A 23,834-nucleotide genomic window follows, 5' to 3' on the forward strand; every position below is an offset into this window, starting at 1 on the left:
TCTCTCTCTCTCTCTCTCTCTCTCTCTCTCTCTCTCTCTCTCTCACATCATAGTATGATGGAAAAAACATTAGCTGTTGAGTGAAATTACTTGGGTTAAAACCTAATTCTAATATTTACTACCTGTGTGACTTTGTCATTAATCTCCTTAACTCATCTATTAAATGAAGGGGGTTGGACTAGATGGCTTTGGAGGTCTCTTCCAGCTTTGGATTTATGATTCTATGAGTGATGATCCTCCTCTTATTTCCAATTTAACTTAAAAAGCCTTTGTGTTATCTTGAGAAGCCATAGCCAGTAAAGCACAAAGCAGTACATTCTTTTTTAAATGATTGATTAAAAAAAAGTGCATCTAGAAGTGGGACAGAGGTTTAAGTGGTTGAGGTCACAGGGATGAGGATTGTTGTCATACTCTCTCATAAAAACTAGATTAACTTCTATGTCCAAGTGATCTTTATCAGTGACTTTTAATAGGAAAATTGTCCCCAGTCAATGTCTAGAAATCTCATTCTGGAAATTATCTGAAGGTGTTCCTTTGTGAAGATAAAGACTCTATTCAGTGACTGCTGCCTCCTCTGGCTTTACAGGGAACTCTTGTTCAGCCTGTAAGTGGAAACAACCCTGGATTTGAGTTCAGGCTGTGTGACCCTAGATAAGTCACTTCCTCTCTTTAAGCCTCTTCAGGTTCCCTTTCTATAATATGAAAGTAATACTATTTGTACTGTCTGTTTCACAGGGTTGTTGTGAGGAAAGCACTTTGTAAATGTGCTTTAGAAATGGGGGAAAGGAGCCATGTGTCCTGAGATTAGTAAGTGTTTCCACTGGTCTTCAGGTTGATTTGATGTATACAAAAAGCATCTTACTTGAATGTGGGGCTCTTTCAAAGGTGCTGCTCAAGTTCTTTTTCTAATAGGAAGATCATGGAAATCTTCAGGCAATACACAACATGTTGCCTGGCACAGAGTTAAGTGCTTAATAAATGCTTATTGATCACCTGGTCTGACACACTCTGTTCCAGCCAAAGTCACCTACAAGGCATTTCCTAAACTCTCCATTCCACCTCCCACTTACACACCTTTGCACAGGCCATATCCCCTGCCTGGCGTGCCCTCCCTCCCGACCACTGCCTCCTAAAAACCTCCTTCAACAGAATACAAACTCCTTGAGGGAAGTGACTGTTTCATCTTTGTCTTTGAATCTCCAACACATAGCACAGTTGCTAATATCATAGACACAAAAGAAATTTAATAAATGCTTGCCGATAAAAATTATTTTGCTTAACTCCCCAAAGGGGAGAAGAGAGAAAGGGAAAATAGATTTTTGTTCACTGAAAAAAAGCAAGATTAAATTTTAAAAATTAGCTGTCAAAAATTGCTTAGAATTCCCAGCATTTTTCAGGGCTCATCTCATACACCAGCTCTTCCAGGAAGCCTTTCCTGATTCGTCGGTTAATACTCTTTCCTTCTCCAGTTACCAAGCATATGCTTACCTTATGTGGCATATATATGCACATATATGCAATGTACATACACACACAGACACACATACACACCATACTGGAGAAGGAAATGGCAAACCATTCCAGTAAAATGGGGTCACAAGAGTCTAATTGACAAAACAACAGCATAGACACTCACACACATGTATATGTATGTATTTTATATGTTACATTTCCACAGTATATTGAAAGATCCTTAAGGACAAAGACTGTTTTTCATTTTACCTTTGGCTCTTAAATCGCTAGGATAGTGCTTATCAAAGTAGATTAGATTGGATCTCAATTCTAGTCTCAGCTCTGCCTATGCAACCTTGGTCAAATTGCTTCTCTCTGGTCCTCAGTTTCCCTTTCTGACTGTGGGGCTTACTGGGCCAGGCTGTAAGATTCTGTAGAGTTTTTTGCTTCACTTTTCTCTCCCTCATATTTCTTGTTTGCTCCTAAACTGCCATGCATCGTGTGGGCTAACAGTGAAGTTTGAGGCCTGTGCGCAAGCACACACATGCCTACATAGGCACGTGTACACCAGCACATAAGAACGAGAGAGCAGGGACACACACACACACACACACACACACACACACACACACACACACTTTTCCTTTCTGTGACAGCCTTTCTGATTTGACCAGTTGGCAAAGGATCAAGAACGCAAGGAACCACATCATGTCTGATCCTTGGCACATATTTTTCCCAGGGCTTCTTTTAATAAGGTTATTGTAGATTTTCACTTCAATTAGATTCAATAAACATTTATTAAGTGCCTACTATGTGCCAGGAACAGTGAGAAGTCCTGGGAATGCAAAAAGATGCAAAGATAGTCCTTGCCCTCAAGGAGCTTACAATTGAATGGGGGAGACAACATTCAGACCAAGACCAAGACAAAACAAGCTATTTTCTGAATCAATAGCATTTAAAAGAGGAAAAGCGCAGAACTGAGAGGGCTTCCTATATAAAGGTGGGATTTTAGTAGGGGCTTAAAGGAAGCTGTGGAAGTCAGTAGTCAGAGCAGAGGAGGGAGAGTGCTCCAGTCACAGCGGTTCAGCCAGACAAAATGCCCAGAGTCTGGAGATGGAGTGCCCTGTTTGGTCCTATTTATAGAACAGCCAGGAGGCCAGTGTCACAGAATCAGAGTATGTGACTTAGAGACTGTAAGAAGACTGGAAAGGTAGGAGGGGCTTTGAATGTCAAAGAGAGCATTTTATATATTTTCCTGAAGGTAATGGGAAGCCTCCAGGATTTATTGAGTAGGAAGATGACATAATCAGAACTGTATTTTCAAAGGAAAATGACTTTCAGGGCTGAATTGTAGATTGTAGTGGGGAGAGCCTTGAGGCAGGCAGACCCACTAGCAAGCTAGTAATCAAGACATGAAGTGATTCATGTGTTATTGACATGTTGGCTAAAACAATGCCTGTATTTTGTTTTTGCTACAGTAAAACCTTACAGTATGGACTCTGCCGCTTTTCCTTCCTGTAGCAGAAGGCTGAATTGACTCTGGTGGTGACCACCATTACCTAGTGGTTCACCACAGTTACTTCCTGAATTAGTTTCTGCTTGCTCTTAAAGACTAAATTCAGCAGATTTCCCCTTTTTTGATGGGGAGAGAGAGGAGGAGCTTTAGATGTTCTTGGTGAAATGCAAAAGTCATTTAGCTGTCTACTTGCATTTGTTAAGCTCCTATTGCATGCCAGCCCCTGGGCTAAACACTGAGGGTACAAAAATGAAAAAAAAAAAAAAAACAACAAAAACCCAGGCCCTGCTCTGGGGGAGAAAACATTCAAACCATTACCCTACAGAGTAGATAGGTGGCATAATTGTTAATATGACAGAGATTGTTAATACCAAATGTGCTGTGGACTGCCACTCCCTTAAATGTTCCATGTAAAGTCCCAGCAGTCCTGTTCTTAAGATATTTACTCTTGATTAGGTGGAGCTGACCCATACCCTACTTCCCTCCACCCAAGGATTTTGCCTGATGGGAGAACCCAGCTCAAGCTGGACCTCAGCTTCTAGTGTCCTTGCCCCCAAAGAAGTGGTTTTCCTTGCTGAGATTGCCAAGGGCCACTGGGATCTCATCCAGGCCTAGCTACCTCATACTGTCTCTTCCCCCTCTCCTCCTAAAACTATAAAAACTTTCTCATGGGTCTCTTAGGTTGGGAAATCCACTGGATATCCCCCCAGGGTGGCAGGTTTGCTATTCTGTTATCTCAATTAAAGACTTTATTTCTTAACTCCTGCTTTTGATTTATTTCAAGACTTGACAAAGGTCACAAGGAAGGCCCTAACAGTTCTGGGACAGAGACCAGGAAAGGTAGTTGTTTTTGGAGCTAGAGGAGCAGGTTTAATTTCTGACCCTGCCTCTTGATAACTGTGTGACCTGGGCACATCAATGAACCATTCTGGACTGTAATTTCCTCACGGGTCCCTTCCAGCTCTAAATCTTTAACCCTGCTATTTAAGGGCCTTTCCCCCTAAAATGCTTTCTGCCCTTAGGGAAGGATGAACAATCAATTGGGTGGGGAATTGGACAGAGTGGAAACTGGGTCACAGATTTAGAACTGCAAGAGATGTTAGAGGCCGCTAGGCTAACTGTCGTTGGCTTCATGGGGGAGGAAGAGAGGTGACATTTCTTTGTGTTCCTTCCCCTTCTTTCCATTCCTCTGACTTCAGGAAGGACAAACAACAATCTCTCCACATCCAGTCTCACCTCAATTGTTTTAAGATATTCACTGCTTCCCCACTCCCACTGAACTAGACTGGAGAAAACTGAATTTTAAAAGGGCATTTACTTAACGATGAATCAGGGTCTGTTTTCCATTGTATGACTGTGATAGTAATGGCAATTAAAGATTCCCCTGTATTGGCTTGGTTTTCAAATTGATTGTGTTAAAACCCAGAGCTTGTAAATCCCACCTGTGGGCTGGACTTGTTGATGTGAAAAGAAAGTCCTGAACTGGGAGGAGCTGGTGACGTAGATTTGGAGAGACAAGAGAGAGGTGGAAGATCTTTTTTGGAAGCAGCACTTCGTGGAGAGAGAGAGGCTAAGAGAATTGCTGGTGGCCGCTTTGAATTGCCCTGGACTTTTGAGACCTGCCCCCTGAGCTGCCAAGGACTGAGGAGACATGGCTGTTTTGCTGGTACTTTGTCTGTCTGTTTTGATGTTATTTTGCCAGATTTGTCCACTGGTGAAAGACTGTCCTGTTGAAGAAGTCCTGGAACCTGGCATTTGGTTAAGAAGCCCTGAGACTGTCCTGCAGACAGAGAGTGAATACTGTCCACTGGTGAGGGACAGTGCTGTTGTTGCAGGGGTCTGGAGACTGTCCTGCAGACAGAGTGAATACTGTCACTGGTGAAGGACAGTGCTGTTGTTGCAGGGGTCTGGGAGCCTTTCTGTTGGTTCAGAAGCCCTGAAGAAGGATTTTCTTGTTGTATGTTTATAGAAATCCTGGGAGAGGGCTTTGCTAATGTGCTCAGGGGTTCTAGGACTGTTCTACAGACAGAGGATGAATTCATGAAGGGACTGGCAATGTATCTTATGGCCTTGCTAAGCCTTGTCTCCCCAGGAACTAAGATTGCTGAGAACTTGCCTCTGTCAAGATGAAGAAAAGACCTCCATTTGGGTATTAAGTGCTGTGTTTAAACTTGATGTAACTCTGGGGTAGATTCAATTGTGATCCAGGGGTGGGGAACTTTTGACCTTATGTTTGGAAACTAATCTCCATTTGAGAAGAGGGGCTTTGTGGTGGACTTAATTAAGGTATAGCCTAGGGGTGGAGAAGTATTTAGAACAGAGACTTTGTAATTGATTGAATGATTGGAAGGTCCTGGGGTGGGGTAGTCCTTGGAGATTATTTAATCACATTTAGTAAATGCTGTATTTGGAATGATGTCATGTTTTGATCTTCTCTGTTCTTGGTTGGTCACTGAATAAAATGGAGAGCACCTATGCTGGTATTTTGAACCTGGGAAGTTGCCTTTCTTTTGGCATTACATTACAATGACATAGTGGAGGGACACAGGATTCAAGGTCATAAGGTCATAGAATCCCAGAAATGGAAGGACATCATTTCTCGGCCTAAATAGGAACCCTTTTTGTAACATGACAAATGATCACTCATCCTTCCCCAAAAACCTCTAGTGAAGGTAAACCCAGTATCCAAATCCCCAAAATAGCCCATCCCACTTTGATATACTTCTAAATGTTAGGGTACTCTAAGTGTCAAAATGGATAGAGTGCCAGGCCAGGAGTCGGGAAGACTCACCTTCCTGAGTTCAAATCAAGCTTCAGAAGCTTACTAGCTGTGAGACCCTGGGCAAGTCATTTAACCCTGTTTGCCCTTCCCTTTCCTCATTTGTTAAATGAACTGGAGAAGAAAATGGAAAAACATTCTGGAATCTTTGCCAAGAAAACACCAAATGGAGTCACAGAGTGTCAGACATGACTGAACAACTATGGTCTAACTCTCTCATTTTATAGTTGAGTTAACTGGAAATTTAAGTAACTTGAGCAATACCATATAGGTAGTGACAGCAGAGGCACAATTTGAATCTGAATCCTCTGATTTCAAATCCATCACTTTTTCCTTTGGATTGTAATTTGGAAATGTTCTTTTTTCCTTAGAATTATATCTTTTCAGTATAGATTTCAATGTTTCATCTTATTAAGACTAAGGTCAATGTTCTAGTCTGTCAAGCTCTAAGGATTCTGATTTATATCCATGTTGTTAAGTCATTCCTCTTAGCCTTGTGTCATCTGCAAATTTGATAGTCGGGCCACTTATGCCTTTCTCTAAGTCACTAATAAAAATATTAAGCAGCATGGGAACAAACCCAGATGCCTGGATACTTCATCAGACTTTTGACCAATGTGAGATTAAACCATTAGCTTTTGTATCTGGCTAGTCAGTTCTGAAACCATCTAATGGTATTGTGCAAAGTCAGCCTCAGGGACAGTCAGTCTGAGTGGCCCCCGATGTTTGAACCTTGTTTGACCTTTGGGTATGGTGCTCAGCCAGCCTGCAGGGAGAGGGCCCATCTCCTGAGGGCTAATTCCAACTCTTAAAGACTGCTCCTGACTCCTGAGGGCTAATCCCACCCCCAGTGATGCAGTGATGGGGAGGAGCTGGTATGAGGCAGCTAGGGGGCACTTTTCTTGGCAAAGATACCAGAGTATTTGCCATTTCCTTCCCCAGTTCATTTCACAGATGAGGAAACTGAGGCAAACAGGGTTATAATGGGTCACACAACTAGTAAGTGTCTGAGGTTATACTTGAACTCAGGAAGATGAGTCTTCCTGACTCCTGGCCTGGTACTCTATCCACTTTGCCATTTAGGTACCCCTAACATTTAGAAGTATCCGAAAGTGGACTGGACTGCTTTGTGGGGTGATACTACGTTTACCTTCACTATAGAGGCCCTTAGGGAAAGATGAACAATCAATTGTCATCGATGTTTGAAGAGGGGTTCCTATTGAGGCCTAGAAATGATGTTCTTCCTTTTCTGGGATTCTATGACCAAATGACCTTGAAACCTGTGTTCCCTCCACTATGTCATACAAAGGAAAACAGACCCCGATTCATTGTTAAGTAAATGCCCTTTTAAAATTCTGTTCTCTCCAGTCTAGCTCCCTGGGAGTGGGAAAGCAGTGAATATCTTAAAACTACTGAGGTGTGACTAGATGTGGGAAGGGGAGAGAAGGGGGAGGAACACAAAGAAATGCCACTTCTCTTCTTTCCCTTGAAGCCAATAAGACCCTTGGGTCAAGACTTTCCTTGGAGAAGGACCAAACTACACAGGAAATCCAAGAATATAAACATGTTTATTGAATACCACTTGTTTACTTGCCACCTCACTCAGCTCTCTAAACCTCCAAGAAGACTTGCTCAAGCCCAGTCTCTGAATTCAACACTCCCAGTCCTTAGCACAGTGCTTGGCACACCCAGATCACTTAATCAATGCTTGTTGACTGACTAGGTCATTTACTGAAATACAATTTGCTCCTGACACTTTGTGTAGTCTTCCCCTTTGCCTAGGCCTTTGCACCCCTTTCTTTCCTGCCCCGGAGCACTGGGGCTATGCATAATATATTTGTCTTGTTTGCCAAGGGTTTAGCCCTGGTGATGGGATACTAATAAAGCTGACCCCAGCCCCAATATTCTAACTTCATTATAGGCTTGGCCCTAGTGAACAGCAGGCCCACTGTATCTACCTACCCCCCCCCCAATATCCTAACTTCTTTGAATATGCCTCACTGCTCACTAGAACAACAGGTGTGTCCCAGAACTCTTAGTTCCCACAGAAACAGCAGGTGTGTCCATATGATGGGAACCTAGTTACTGCCTCTACCTGGTCACTACCCCCAGAGCCATACCCACAGAAACACATGTGTTATTGTATTCAGGCACAATCACATCATCCATCTAGCCCAAGATAGGACCACAATAGCTATCCAGTTGGAGGGCAGAATGACCAGAACGTTTAACCACCAAACCATAGATGGGACCCCTCCTCCATTACCTAATCCCTTAACAAACTCCTCCTGCCTTTTTAATATTAATGATATTCCTCTATTCTATGTAAATTTCTGTTATGTAATTGCATCTTTATCCTATAAAAATCCATCTTGCTTTCTCTAAAGTTGCTGGTTCCTCTTGGAATTTAACCTGCTTCATGAGAGGCGTCAATCTCAATAAATGCCTATACTTGGATTAGAAGTGGTCTGACTTTGAATTCTTTGAGATGGTTCCACCATAACATATCATGAAACTGACCTCGACAGTTTTTGGCGTTCCTGGGTTCAAACCACAACACTGGGACCTTGAAAGGAAGACTTGCAATAGCCCCATGCATAGCCTTCTGCTTGCTTCAAGAAGAATGCACTTCCTCCTACTCTCACAAGCTTTCCTATCTGGTGACTTTTGCATTGTTCAGAGTTAGGGTATATCCTCCCAAAGGATTCCTTTTGGATTGTGGACATGACTTTTACAGCCACCCTTTCCCTTCGACATCTCTCTGGCTTCCCCCCCCCCGCCCCGCCCGGCCCTTCTCGCCCAGCTCCTTGCTCATTATTTAAGGCTTCTCTCCAACAAACATCCTGCCTCTAGTGACTATTTTTGGGAGGCCTGAGAATGTTTTAGGTGTACTTTTCTTAGTTACAGCGTCTTGACTCTGTTATGGTACAGGCCTGATTCTTTTACTTCTGTGTGCCCTCTTTAGAAAGCCTTTCTGAAGTAGAATGTATATCCAGTCTGGTGCTTGATGGTTATAGGGATATGGTAGTATATGTTTAACCAAAGCCTCTCCTGGGAGGAAAAAGTGTACCCACTACACACTAAATTTAATCTGTATTGTTAACATTTTCTAGATCACTTTTTTCCGTCTATACAATCAAAGAAACAACAAATCAAGTCCTGATTTGTAACATCTGCTGGTTTTTGAGATATAAATGCTCACATTGAAAATTTGACAATTGGTTCTTGTAATCATGTTTGACCTGATTGCAGCATTATCTTTAGATGTTTGGGAGCTAGACCCCAAAGTCAGCAGTGCAGAAACATAGTTACTCCTTGGTATTCAACTGTAGGAACTCAATACAAGGGTAGTGATTGACTGATTGCTTAAGTGACGTAGAAAAGAGTCACTGAGTCAGGGGTTCTTATTCTTTGTATCATGGACCCCTTTGACAATTTGATGAAGCATTTATGGACTCCTCATTATAATGCTTTTAAAAGCATAAAATAAAATACATAGGATTACAAAGGAAACCAATTGTATTGAAATATAGTTATCCTTTTTTTTTAAGTTCAAGGATCCCAGGTTAAGAATCCCCACTTAAGGTATTCAGAGGGAGGTGTGATGAATAGGCTAGAATAGGCAGGGAAAGCTTCATGGACATAGATCTTGTTCTGGGCCTTAAAGGATGGATTCTATTTCTAGGGAGTTGATGTGTTCAGGTGAAAGTGGCTGATCAATGTTACTGGAGAAGGGAGATTTTGACAGTTCTTTAAATTTTAATTTTTATCAATTTCATTTTTGTAAATAATTTAAAATTTGTTTAAATGTGATTTTAAAAATTATGAACTCAATGAATGCCAACAAAAAGAACATTTCCATGTACAAATTCTACAGAAAATAAGGGTTCCACATGACAGTATAAACCTCCAGTATGTGCAGCTTACTTTTTAAAAAAAAGTGTATAACTAATTTGACATGTTGCTTTCAAAATTGTCCTTTTTGTCTGTCTTCTTCACATCTGTGTATTTAAAAAAGTTTTAATAACCCCTTTTCCTTCTTTCCTTTCATGCTGCCTCCCCTCCCTTCTTTCCTTCTTTTCTTTTCTTGTCACACTATATTGGCATCTCTCCTCTAAGTCCTCCCTATCCTTCCTCCAATAAAAAAAAAAGAAAAAACACAATACTTACAACAAATAAATATAGACAGACAAGACAAACACACATTTGGCATGTCCAAAAATGTGTATCTCATTCTCCATGGGTCCATCAGCCTTTCTGTCAGGAGGTAGGTGGCATGGTTTGTCACCTGGGTGACTGGTCACTACGCTAAATCAGAATTCTCAAGTCTTTTTATTTATTTATTTATTTATTTATTTATTCATTCATTCATTTATTTATTCATTCATTTATTTATTTGTTTGTTTGTTTGTTTGTTTTTAAAGCAATTGGGGTTAAGTAACTTGCTCAAGGTTACAAGGCTAGTTATTTTATGTGGGTGCCAAGGATCTGAGGCCAGAACTGATCCCAGGTCTCCTGACACCGGGGCCGGCACTCTTACTCATTGCGCCACCTGGCTGCCCAATTATTATTATTTTTTCTTTTTGGAGGGCAATTGGGGTTAAGTGACTTGCTCAAAGTTACACAGCTAGTAATTGTGTCAAGTATCTGAGGCCGGATTTGAACTCAGGTCCTCCTGACTCCAGGGCTGATGCTCTATTCACTGTGCCACCTAGCCACCCCTTCTCAAGTCTTTTAAAATTATTTTTCTCCTTCATTTCTCAATATCTTCCTCCACCCCCAAGGGATCCTTTGTAATAAAGAATTAAAAATAATTAAAAAAAAACAGTTCAGCAAAACTAATCAAATTCATCAAACATGTATGCAAGTTCTCCACACCTAAATATGCTCCCTATGCCCCCTGCCCTTTGCAAAGAATGGAAGGAGGTGCATTTTTGTGATGACTTTGTACAAATAAAAAATTAGATAGCTGTAACTGACACTGATATCACTCTTTTACAATTTGCAAAGGACTTTTTGTACATTAGTTCATTTGATCCTCAAAACAAACCCTGTGTGGTAAGTGCTTTAATTATCTAAATTTTACAGACTATACCTCAGAGAATTAAGTGACTTGCAGAGGGTCACACAGCTAGTAAATGTATGAAGTAGGATAACCATCTCAAGGTTTCTAAAATATTCTCCTTACAACAGTCCTATAGGTAGATAGTAAGTGTTATTATTTTTTTTTACACAGAAAATGAAAATTTTTATTTAACTTAAATTTGCTTAGTTTTATATTTAGGATAAGTATAAAGGCCCAGTTAATCAATTCATTAGACTGATCAAGGCAAGACACTTGAGCTAGACAACAGGATTTAAAAAGTGGTTGGTCTTTGAGTAGTTCTCTTGTAATGACAAAAATGGTATTGTACTCAGGATAGAGTTTTTTCTTTTCATAATCTAGTATCATGCACTGTTCACAATTTGCAATATTTTGAAAACCATACAAATAGGACATAACCAAATTAGAGATGTTTCTGACAGACTGTTGTAAAGTACTTGGGAATGTCAGCTACTTTCTCAAATATCCATTTTAAACTACAGAAAGAACACAAATTCATATAAAATCACAACAGATGTAACAGACATCTTTCAAGGAAAAAAAAATCAGATATTAACTCAATTTGCCACTTCTCCCCCACTCCAACATGACTAAGAAATAAAGTTACAAGTAGTAATGCCTGCATTTTAAAACAATTAACTGACTGAATTAAGCCTTTAAAAAATATAACTATACAGTATTATTGCACGACATGAATGTGCAGTATTCTAAAACATGCCAACACTGAAAAACTGTCTTGCACTGAGGTTTTCCAAGTTCAACGAGACTGCAAATAAAATATCTGGTCTGTACTAACAGTATGCTATCTTCAGTACAGGCTTTCATTGGTGCCAACCACGCTGCTCTCGAAAATGTCCATTAATGCAAAAGAGTTTTCAGGGCTGAAAGATGGGCCTATGATCAATGATGTGGGATTGAATCCATATGCACATTGAGTTTCATTTCGTTGTCAAGAATTTGAACAAGCTGCTGCATGGATGGAAGGTGACCAGATTCCAGCTTTGACCATACTGGTACATCATTTAGCATTATCTCAAATGTATCTGTTGATATACACTGGTTCTCAATCATGTTACTTAGGAAGAAAAGCATCATACACGCATAGACCTGATTTTCTTGGCCCCACTGCCAGATGCTTGGAGCCTGCATGCCAAAGAAAGCAAAAGGATCCTTGCCAACAATTATTAAGTCTATTAATACTAGTTTGAAGACCGACAGGAAAGATGCTATGTGTCTATATACTGGTTGAGGGAGGTAATTCTCTCCTTCTCTGCAGATGTCTGGGTGCTGCTAGCTAATAACCCGCATGTACTCCTCAAACACCCTCCTATAGCCTCAGAAAACACAGATCTAGAACTTGAGCAGGGGCCCTGTGGCCTGCTGCATCTTGAGCTGCTTGCCCAGCATGCCACCATGTCAGCCGAGGCCTAGCCCCGCAGCACCGCCACCATGAGCAGGAGCAGCAAGAACTTCATCATCTTGGTGCTGCAGCGGCTGCTGCTCAGCCAGACACTGACTAGTGGAAGTATTATTAGCTCCATTCTGCAGATAAGGAGTCTAAAGTTCAGAAGTCATAGGTTGTAGAACTTAAAGCAGCCTAAAGGATAATCTAGTCTTTATTTTACAGCTGAGGAAACTGAGGCTCAGAGAAGTTAAATTTTCCCAGGCTCACACAGTTAGTGAATATTGGAGCTATGTTAATGAAAATAGTGTTTTAGGAAGATTAATCTGGTAGAATGCATTAGTTTGGGGAAGGGGAGAGTGAAGTTTGGCAAAAGGAAAGTCAGCAAGAGGAATTTAGATTAGACATCAGAAATATATATATGTATATGTGTATATATGTACATATTACATATATATATACACACACATATACATACACATACAGAAAGTTGAGGGTCCTTTGAGTTCCCTAAAGCCCAGAGAAAATCCTATTTCTTTGTGTGGGGAGAGATTATTATTAGTTAGAAGCAAGGGAATAAACTGGATAAACAATAGATAATTTTGAGTTCTTTGATTCTACAAAATAAATATTTGTTTAATCATAAACTATAAATTTAGGCCGTGATGTGACTCTGGGCATATTAGGGTCTATAGTAATAGGACACAGAAAAGGGAAGAAGAGAAAAGACCTGATATGGGGTTGGGTTGGCATGATGAACCAGGCTGAGAGGGGCACCTCAATTATAATTTCACCTCAGGTCTGATATAAAGCACCTGGAGTGAGGAAGACCTGAATATAAATTTGACCTCAGACACTTACTAGGTTAGTTATGTGACCCTGGATGAGTCACTTAACTTCAGTATGCCTCAGTTTCCTCAATTGTAAAATGGGGATAATAATGGTAACTACCTCCCAGTTTGTCCTGAGGCTCAAATGAGATAATATTTGTAAAGTACTTTGCAAACCTTAAGTGTTATGTAAATGCTACTAATGATGATGATACAGAGTATGATGGAATCTGGATCAGATAGGGGCTAAGGTATGGAGGAGCTTAGTAATTAGACCATTGACTTGGGGAGTGTAAGATCTGACCCTTTCAGAGTTGTAATTCTCTTAACTTGTAGAGACCCCAGAGCTACACTCATTTATCCCATAAGATCTACTTATGCTAATCGGCTGTGACTGAAGCTACAGCATCTTATCTGAAAGAGGATTTGGGAGCTTAGACAGAAGAAGAGAGAGGATTGCACCATCTCCAAAGAGCTTAGCTGTTACTTTCATGGAAGCTATGAGGAGAATGCAAAGATCAGACTAAGGAAGCAGTGGGAATCTGTCTAGTCCTCAGTAACCACATATAGCCAAGCTCAGCAACCCTAAGTATCTCCCCACTGCTCCTGCTGACCTGGAGACTGTTGGGACTGAGCGAGGGGTCTTGGAAATTCCAGCTACCAGGAGCACCAAGTGAAGAGGTCCTGCGTCCAAGAAACTTAAATTGGTCAGGGCCCTGACTGAGAAGAACCCTCAAACAGGGGCTACCTAGAAGTGAGGAGTCTTTTCTCTAGAGAACCCTGAACAAAGGGACACAATAATGGATCCTGAGCTATCAGACTAGGATGGTGTGGCGAGACCTAGGATAAGATTGGATAAGATTTGACCATGGGGACTCATGAATGAGTCACATAGGGAACTCTACAGAAATTATTATAGTATAATAGAAAGACCATTGAATTTAGCATCAGAGGGCTTGGGTTTGAATTCTAGCTCTGCCAACTAATTAATACCTTTGTGACAAAGAGTAGATCGCTTGACCTTTCTAGGATTCGCTTTCCTTATCTGAAAAAGAGAGAGCTGAACTAGAGAACCTTCTAACTCAAGATCCTATGAGCCCTATGAGTCCAACAGAGCAAGGGAACCCTCATCATGGGGAGCCCTGAGTGAAGAGACTCTTACTTGTTAGGATGAGAGGTTCTAAATGGGAAGATTTGTGGTGTTTGGGAACACTGAGTAAGGGAATCTGTACTCCAGGATGGTCTGGTGGGAAAAGGTACTAGATTGGGAATCTCAGGAACCCAGGTTGAAATCCCAGTACCACCACTCATGTGACTATAGTAGGGCCAAGTAATTTCATCCCTTTGAGTCTGGTTTCTTCATCTGCTAAATGAGAAAGGAATTAGATATTACTTCTGAATCCCCTTCCACCTCTAATTCTATCATCATATAATCATAGTAATAGGAAACTCTGAGGACGCTATAGATATCAGGCCCCCCTGAGGCCTGTAGGTAGCACCATGGACAGAAGACCAGAGTTCAAATTTGGTTTCAGACACTTAGTAGCTGGATGACGCTAGGAAAGTTACTTAAACTTTTTTCTAACTGTTTCCTCATCTTAAAAAATGGGGATAAAAATAGCACCTATCTCCCAGGATTGTTGTGAGGGCCAAAGGAGATCACATTTGTAAAGTGCTTAGGGTACATAGTAAGTGCTTAATAATTATGCCGTTCTCTTCCCTAAAGGAGACCTTGACTTAGGGAAGTTTGAGAATAAGGGAATCCTGACCTTCAAGTGTGCTCTGGGCCAAGTGAGGGGCCCTGAGTGAGAGGGCTCTGGTCATAGAGATGGGGATCAGTGAGGGGGCTCTGGTTGTGAGCACCCCTGACTGAGAGAGTTATGAAACAAGGAGAATCTTAGTAATGAGGAGCTCTGATAGAATCCTTAGGGGGAACCCTAAATAACAGGAATATAATTATGGGGAACTTTGAATGAGGGGAGCCCATATATTTGTAGTCTTGAATGAGGAAACCCTGAACATATCTCCATACACCTTGAGTGGTGTGTGTGGGGGGGGGAAGGGGGGGCGGTGTGCCCTGCAGCACTGAAGGAAAAGAATCCAGCTATGGACAATAAATATTAATTAGAAATATTGAGTTGGGCAGGCCTAACATGAGGAGATTGTGGCTGTAGAGTGGCCTGTTGGAGGAGATGCTTCTCATGCAGGTGGGGTTAGAGAGCATTTGAAAAGCATTCAGGGGACACTAGCCCCTGTTCTGGGGTTCCGGTTTTTCAATTCGGCTTGTCTGCTCTGCTTCTCTGGGTACAACCAGGTCACATCTCCTCACTTCCAGAAGATGGCAGTGCAGCACCACATCAAGTCTGACTTCTCTGAGACTTTGGGCAGGTGGCAGGGGGTCCCTGGGGTAGGCTAAGAGCTCAGCCAAGTGGGGAGTCCCAGACGAAGGCAGAGGCTTCCGCAGGACACCAAAGGGAGGAAGGATTATCTGGCCTCTCCTGGCTGTAGTCTCAAGAGGTGTGGGGAACCAGATAGAATGACCCAGACCTGTATGCTTAGTCCCCTAAGCAACTTCTGAGTTGTTGACATGCCAAAGTCTGCACCAATTTACAGGAACAAGAGTTAGCCTTATTTCTGCCCTAGTACTTCTGTTTCCCAGAATTCCTCACAGTCTTGGCTCATGCAGCACAGACACTATCATAGGCTAAACTAACAAAATCACAGAATCTCAGAGTTGGAAGGAAACTTGAAGGTCATTAAATATTGGAACATCAACAATTACCCTATAATGACCCTGACAAATAGTCATTTAGTTTCTACTTGAAAAACTCTAGGAATAGGAAATCCACTGTCTCCCAAAGTAGCTCATTACACTTTGGTACAACTCTGAGTTTTAGGATATTTTGCTTACATGTCTTGGCTCAAGTCTCTCCCCACTCCAATCCGTCCTTCATTCATCCATTAAACCTATTTCCTAAAGCACAGGCCTGATCTTGTCACCTACTATTCAATAAGCTCTAGGGGCTTCCTATTGCCTTCAGAAGCAAATACAAAATGCTCTGTTTGGCATTCAAAACCTTTCATCACCCAGCCCCTTCCTACCTTTCCAGTCTTCTCACACTGTATGACATACACTCTTTGATTCAGTGACACTGGCTTCCTGGCTGTTCCAAGAACATGATGCTCCATCTCTGGGCTCTGGGCATTTTCTCAGGCTGTCCCCCCATGCCTGGAACACTCTCCTTCCTCTGCTCTGACTACTGACCTCTCTGGCTTCCTTTTATTCACAGCTAAAATACCACCTTCTACGGGAAACCTCCAACTCTTCTTAATTCTAGTGCCTCCCTCCGGTAATTATTTGCTATTCATTCTGTGTATAGCATGTTTGCATGCTGTGTCCCCCATTAAATGGTAAATTCCTTGAGAGCAGGGACTGTCTTTTGCCTCTTCTTGTATCCCTGGTGCTTAGCATAGTGCCTGACCCATAGTAGGTCCCGAGTGACTGCTTATTGACTGACTAGGACACATTCTGACTTTGTGTCCCTGGGCAAGTCACTTAACCTCAGTGCTCTAGGCAACTCTCCAAGAGTCTAAATTGCAAAGTAGGTGTTGGACCTACTTGTAACTATATTGGTAAGGTTTCTTTAGCTAGTAGTTTCCTATTTTAATTAAATCATGGTTCCAGCTCCAATCCCAGTCGTTTTTTCCCTATATAGAGCCCAAATTCAGCACTTATCACGTGCCTGGCACATAGTAGGTGCTTAATAAATGTTTATTGATTAAGTGATTGAAATCCAATAGATTGTGAGCTCCTTGTGAGTAGGGAGAGACTGTCTTGTCTCTTTTTGTGTCCCAGTGTCTGGTATATGGCAACACTTAATAAAATGCTTATTGACTGACTGACTGACTGATTGACTGAAATCTTTGTCTGTGATTCTCCTGTGTTTTCCCCTAGTTTTGTGTCCTATGATGAAACAACACATCAAATCCCTCTTCCAAATGAGAGCCCTTTAAATATTTGTAGATAACTCCTGTATCATATCTACTCTGTCTCTTCTCCAGATTAAATGTCTTCTTTTCTGTCTCTCCCATTGAGAAACAGTGAGGTAGAGTAGATAAAGTGCCAAACTTGGCATCAGGAAGCCCTTGTTCAAAACTCCCAACACCTGACATCCCCTGGCTGCGTGATCCTAAGCAAGGCACTGAACCTAGGTTCAATGGAGCCTCAGTTCCACCATCTGTAAAATGAACCTAACTAAAAGTAACAGGAGTACCTCCTACGGTGTGTTAGAGGATTAGATGAGCTAACGTACACAAAGAACTCGGTAAAGTTTGAATGCTATATAAATGCCCATTTTTGTTATTGTGAAGAACTGAAATTCTCAATTCCTAAGAGCTTGGCCATACTTTGCATCATGTTCCCCTCCCCCCAGCTAGTGACATAGCCAGGCCCCCTCACAGTCCGCATTATCTAACCTGCTCCCCTGTTACTCTGTACCTACCCCCATGATCCTGATCTCGTCATTCCTAGCCCCTATGATTATACCCACCTCCTATACTCTGTTACATTGCAGACCCTAGATAGATATCTTCCAGATCCCATCTCTGTCACCTCTCTGGATCTCATCAAACCTTAGTCCTCAATACTGAGACATACAATATTCTCAGCACTAGATTCCTCAACCAAGACTCCTTTAGATCCCCTGTTCTAGCACATTCCAGATCCCAAGTTCAGGTCTCATCAACTATCAGGCCCAATTATAGCTCACACCTTATTAACCTCTATATTCACAGAATAATAAGCCTCTGTAAAGGATTTTATGGAACAATAAATCTCTACATGGGATAAGGCCTTATCCCCCTGCTTTTAGAAATGAATGTTCTTTATATATAGGAGATCAAAGGCAGAAAGGTCTCATATGTATTAAAATAAACATAGCAATACTTTTTGTGACAATTAAAAAAACTGGAAATAAATGGTTCCTCATTGACTGGGAAATGACTGAACGATTAGGGTATATAAATATAATGGAATATTATTACATAGTAAGAAATAAAAAATATATAGTGTTCAAAGAAACATGGAAAGACCTGTATAAATTAATTCAGAGAAAAGAAAGCAGAACCAGAAAACAATATACACAGTGAATGCAATAATGGAAGTAAAAACATCATTAAAAGTCAGCTGTACTCTCCCTAATTGCAATGACTAATCTTGGTTCCAGAGAATAGATGATGAAACACGTTTCTCTCCTCTCAGAAGTAGGACAGAGGGCTTTGAGTAGGAAGTTTTGTATATATGGCCGATATGTTTTGCTAAACAGTTTTTCTTTGTTTTAAGAGAGAAGCTTCAGTGGTGGTAGGTGGAGGGGGACGATATAAGTCAGGAAATGATCATGGTGTAAAAAACTAAAAGCATAAATAAAACCCCCAAAAGACTGAGAGATGCAATACAGAACCAGAGAGAGGTAGATAGAGCCCCATATCCCTCCTTCTCCCCTCCTCAAGAGCACACCATGATAGGTGTTTTTTCTTAGAACTCTATAGACAAAGGACTCGACTATCTCTGTCTGTGAGACTGTGATACTATCTTTAAACATTATCAAGACAGTCCTCCTGATATCTAGACTAAAATTTTTCTTGCTAACTCCCTTATCATGATTCCCACAGATCTTGATGGGCTCCCAAAATAAAGGTTTGAATGGAGAATAGGCAAAGTTCTGGTCTGTGTAGGGAGTCAGGATGCCCTTACCTGTGCATCAGACCCTTGCTATATGTAGGGCTGAAGGGCTGCTATATCTATCTTCATTAACTTCCTACCATGTCATATTTCCCTCCCATCACCAATATCACCATCATTCTATCTGCCTTTTTATCTCCCCCATCAGTCAAGGTTCATATTTTCCCTTTGCCTCCTTCTACCTTTTCCTTTTAGGATATAAGGACAGGGGTGGGAGGCATTGTGCCCCCATTAGAAGGGCACAATATTCAATGGTATTTCATCATAAGACAGGAGCCATTCAAAAAGTGATACTATAAACATCTCCCTTACTTCCTGAAGGACTCAGAGGGCACAAGGCCTGGCCCTTACAGAATTATCACTTCTCTACATTGACTGGGGACTTCTAGAGTCCCCAAGGCTATACCAATTACTTCTACATGACCCATTCCTGCTAATTGTCTATGACCACAGCTGCAGCCACCAATTTGAAGGGGACCCAAGAGGAGGGGAAATAGGAATGAGAATTCCCTTGTCAAAAGGGCTCAGCATTTGTCTCCCTGGGAATTCTGAGGGGGATAGGGAAGTCTGGCTCAAGGAGCAACGGGAATTTGACTAGGTTTTGGTGAAAACAGATGATCAGGGCAGCCTCTTGACCCCCAGTTCCACCCCTTTCACCTTTCTGACCTCAAGTTTACTAGAGCTGACAGTGGTTGGGAATGCTGAATGAGAGAGCATGCTGGTTTATGGATAACCTTGAGTAAGGGGATCCTGGACATGGGGAATCCTGAATAAGAAAATTCCAGAATTACATGATTCTGGGCAGGAGGAACCTTAAATGAGGGTTCCTCAATGTGGGCATCTATAGAATGTGGGAGGCCCTGGCTATGGACCTTCCTGGGTTGACTTAGATTATGAAAAGCTTAGAATGATCCTTGGTGGTGGGAAATGATGGGTGAGAATGAAAAAGCCCTAGGTGTAGGGAGCCCTAAAGGAGGGGATTCCCTGACAGAAGGTCTAAAGTGAAGGATCCCTGGACATGGACAGCCTTGTGACAGGTCACAAACTGTGCTGCAGGCAGGTGGCACGTGGATAGAGTTCTAGGCCTAGAGTCAGGAAGAACTGAATTAAAATTCAGTCTCAGACACTTTCTAGTTGTGTGATCTTGGGTAGGCCACTTACACTCTCTCTGCCTTAATTTCTTCAACTGTAAAATGAGGACAATAATAGCACCTACTTTTATTACTAATGGTTGTTCTAAAGATCAAATGAGATAATATTCATAAAGTACTTAGCAGAGTGTGAAGCACTTAATGAATGCTGGACCCCTTATCTCCCCTCTGTTCCCTTCCCCTACCTTGAGTGAAGGGACCCTGGCCATAGGGAGCTCTGAGTAAGAGGACTCTGACTGTGGGGAACCCTGGAGTAATGGGGCATGGAGTGGGTCAGCCCTGGGATAAAGATATCTTGGTTTTAAGGATGCCTGAGGAGCCCTGGCTTTGCTTAGTTCTGATTGAGAGGACTCTGGCCAAGAAAAGCCCAAGAATGGGGGCATCATGAGACTAAGAAATTCTGACTGATTTGGGAGGGATTGGTCTTAGAGATCCTGCTCAGTGAAGAGGCCTTGGCTGTGAGGACCCCTGAGTGAGGTAGCCCTGGTTATAGAGGACCCTTCAGTGAGGGGGCCTTGAATGTGAGGAACCTCAAGTAAGGAGATTCTGGTTATAGAGGACCTTCAGTGAGGGGGCCCTGAATGTGAGGACCCCTGAGTGAGGGAGCCCTGGTTATAGAGGACCCTTCAGTGAGGGGGCTTTGAATGTGAGGACCCTCAAGTAAGGAGATTCTGGTTATATAGGACCCTCAGTGAGGGGGTCCTGGCTGTGAGGACCCTGAATCAGGGGTCTCTAGTTATAGAAGGGTCTTAATGAGGGGGCCTTGGTTATGAAGACTCCTGAGTAAGGAGGCTCTGGTTACAGCAACTTAGAATGTGGGGATCCTGGCTCTGAGGATTCTAAGGTGGGGGATCCTGCATATAGGGGAGCTTTGAGTGAGGGGACCTGACCTTAGGTATTCTAAGGAAGGGGATCTTGGTAATGGGAGCTTCTTAGGAGGACTCTTGCCCAAAGGGAATCCTGAGTCATGGAAGCCCATATATGTGGAGACCCGAGTGAAGAAACCCTGAACATGGGGTTCTTTGAGTTGGGGGAGTCATGGATGTGAGGATCCAGCACTGAGAGAGAGAAATCTGGCTATGGACAACACTGATATGAAGGGGCCATGGGTGCAGGGTGCCTCTCACCCAACCTGGGTTAGGTAGTATGGGGAAAGCATGTTGGGGATGGCAAGTCAAACCCAAAGCACCTAATCTACGACTCCCTCTTATTTCCCAATCCACCCCCACACCCCATCACTCATGATGAGTTCATGTTCTTTCACTGTCAGCAGATGGCAGTACAGTCTAACATAAAGTCTGACTTCCCAGAGTCAGGGGCAGGTGGCAAGGGGGTCCCAGGGGCTGGACCAAGTAGAGGCCCCAGGTGAGGTGAGAGTCTGCTCAAGGAGAAGCCAAGGGGAGACAGGATTATCAAACTCCTCAACACCCCCTCCTCCCTCCTTCCCAACTTCCACCCACGGGAGTCTCTAGGGCGTATGGAGCCAGATGGGAAAGCCCAAAGCCCATCTCTTCTGCACAGTTTCCTAAGCTAGCTATTCATGATACCTGTTACAGCCCCAAATACAGGACATCCCAGACTCCTACACAGATTTAGGACCCATCATAGTCCAAATTCTTTCCCACCGTACCTTGTCATCATCCTGGCCCATATTCATGTCCCATCACTACCCAGGCCTTATATCCACTGGGATAGTGCCACAAAGCCCAGGCTCTGCCACATTCCAAATCATATCATTACCCAGATATTGTAATATTTGGGAACATGTCATCTCTAAAATTTCCACCCTACCCTGGGTTCCATAGTCTCTAAGAACATATCTCAGGCAAGACCCAATCATTTTCCAAAATGTGTCATCAACCAGGCACTATAACTTCTAAGTCTATGTCAGAGTCCAGCACTTGTTATTTTCCAAACCCCACTGTTACCTGGGCCCCATAACATCAGACCACCTTACAACCCAGATTCAATCATGCCTCTGGCCTCAGATAGTCAACCTTAGTTTCCAAAAGCACTGAGACCCCAGGACCTCTGAGACCCTGCCATGTTGCAGACTCCAGAGTCCAACAGCATTGCAAAGGCATCCCAGGCCTGGTTTGTAAACCGAATATCAATCCACCAAAGGCCTCACTGTTCCCCAGTTCCTTCCCCCACTCCAGACTCCATCTGTACCAAATCTATGGGACCAATGATCACTAGGACAGAAGAATCTAGATCAATCACCAATAATCCATAGTTGGGCATTTTGTGTAACATTAATAAGAACCAGATGTTATACAGAATAGACAAATCAAGAGAACAAGAAGACAAAATCTCTGATGTCTAGACTTTACAGCAATAATACCTAACATTCATATAGTACTCAATATGTGCAAGGTGCGGTGCTAAGGGCTTTACAATTATGAGAAGAAAAATATTCATGAAGCAATGGTTAATACAAAACCACGAATTAGTGTGATATAGTGAAAAGGAGTTAGAGGACATGGATTTGAATTGCAGTTCTATCATGTACTAACTGTGTGACCTTAGGCAAGTCCCTTAACCTCTCTGGGCCTCAGTTTCTTTATCTATCAAATTAGGACCCCCGGTCAGACAATATTGTCTCTAAGGTTCCTCCTATTTCTAAATCTATGATTTTTATCAATGGAAATAGAACTAAAGAATATTTATTACCACCTGATTTCCTGTAGCTTCTTACGAACCACTGGGCTTTTCCATAATTTTTCCATTTAATTTCCTCTATTAGATTGCAAGTGCCTAAAGAACGGGATTATCTCACTTTTCTATTTGCATCCTCATTGCTTTGTACATAGTCAGTGATTAATAAATGGCTTATCATTCATTCATTCATTTTATAATCCTATAAACATGCACTAAAGGGATAAGCTCTGTGGTTCTGATTCCAAATATTCCAGGGCCCTACCTCTGATAGCAATGCCCTGCAGAGAATAAAAAGGGTGGGTTTCTTTTTTTTATTCAAGATCTTCAGAGATGTAAGTGTTGCCTATTTACACCTTTAAGTCATACCTAGTACTAGAAGGCAGGATCAAAGGCACCATCCAATCCGACCTCTGCCTTTTCTGTCATGTCTGTAAGCCAACTCTCAGAACCATATTTATATACCCTACTTCTAAAGTTCTAATGGAAGGCAGATTCCCTTCAATTTCCCATGATTATATCCTCTAGCATTTGTTCAAGGCCAAATGCAAATCCTTTCTATGTGTTCTCTGCTACAGAGGCCTGGCCTCAAGCCTGATGGTATCACAAATTCGGCTTGTATATAGTCCTTCACTTGTCTGTGCTAGGTCTAACTGTTCTAAATTAGTGTGCTTCTCCTATATTGGCCCTTCATGAATCCCATCTGTTTTCATTTACTTCTCAAACCCATTGAGATAGAAAGGAAATGGGACAAGGACAGGGTCTTTCTAGATTGAGGTTCCCACATCTGTAATAGATTACTCAGAGCCCAAGGGTCCAAAGAAAAAAAAATTATTTTAATAAAAACATATTCAAATAATCATTGTTTTTAAAACAATGATATATGTATTGTAATAGATAATTAGGGGAACTCCTCCCCTTTCCCTTATCTTCTGGATTGGGGACCTTTCCACGGAACTAGGCCCTCTTCTACAGAGTATGTGCTCTGGTCCCTTACTAATAACATGAATGACCCAGCAACAGACAGTAAATGACAGCATTCACATAGTCACAAAATGGCTGTGTATTTGCCTGAACTTTTGCAAAAGCCTCCTAATTAATCTTCCTACTTCCAGTCTCTCCCTTCTCCAATCCATGTTTCACACAAGTTGTAAAATAATACTCAAATGCATAGGCCTAACTCTATTATTTCCCTGTCCCCA

General features: G+C 42.0%; 1 protein-coding gene and 1 pseudogene across 3 annotated transcripts in view; both read right to left on the bottom strand.

Moving 5' to 3' along the window:
- The window catches only part of ILK (integrin linked kinase), a 491,171-nt gene that overhangs the window by 416,168 nt on the left and 51,169 nt on the right, over positions 1 to 23,834 (bottom strand). The gene's annotated exons all lie outside the window — the stretch shown is intronic.
- On the bottom strand, positions 10,963 to 12,326 carry LOC138176895 (thioredoxin reductase-like selenoprotein T; annotated as a pseudogene).

The sequence above is a fragment of the Petaurus breviceps genome, unplaced genomic scaffold (genome assembly GCF_028583685.1).
Source record: "Petaurus breviceps papuanus isolate PSGF00001 unplaced genomic scaffold, PetGlider_PUasm1.0 90294, whole genome shotgun sequence".
NCBI lineage: Eukaryota > Metazoa > Chordata > Mammalia > Diprotodontia > Petauridae > Petaurus > Petaurus breviceps.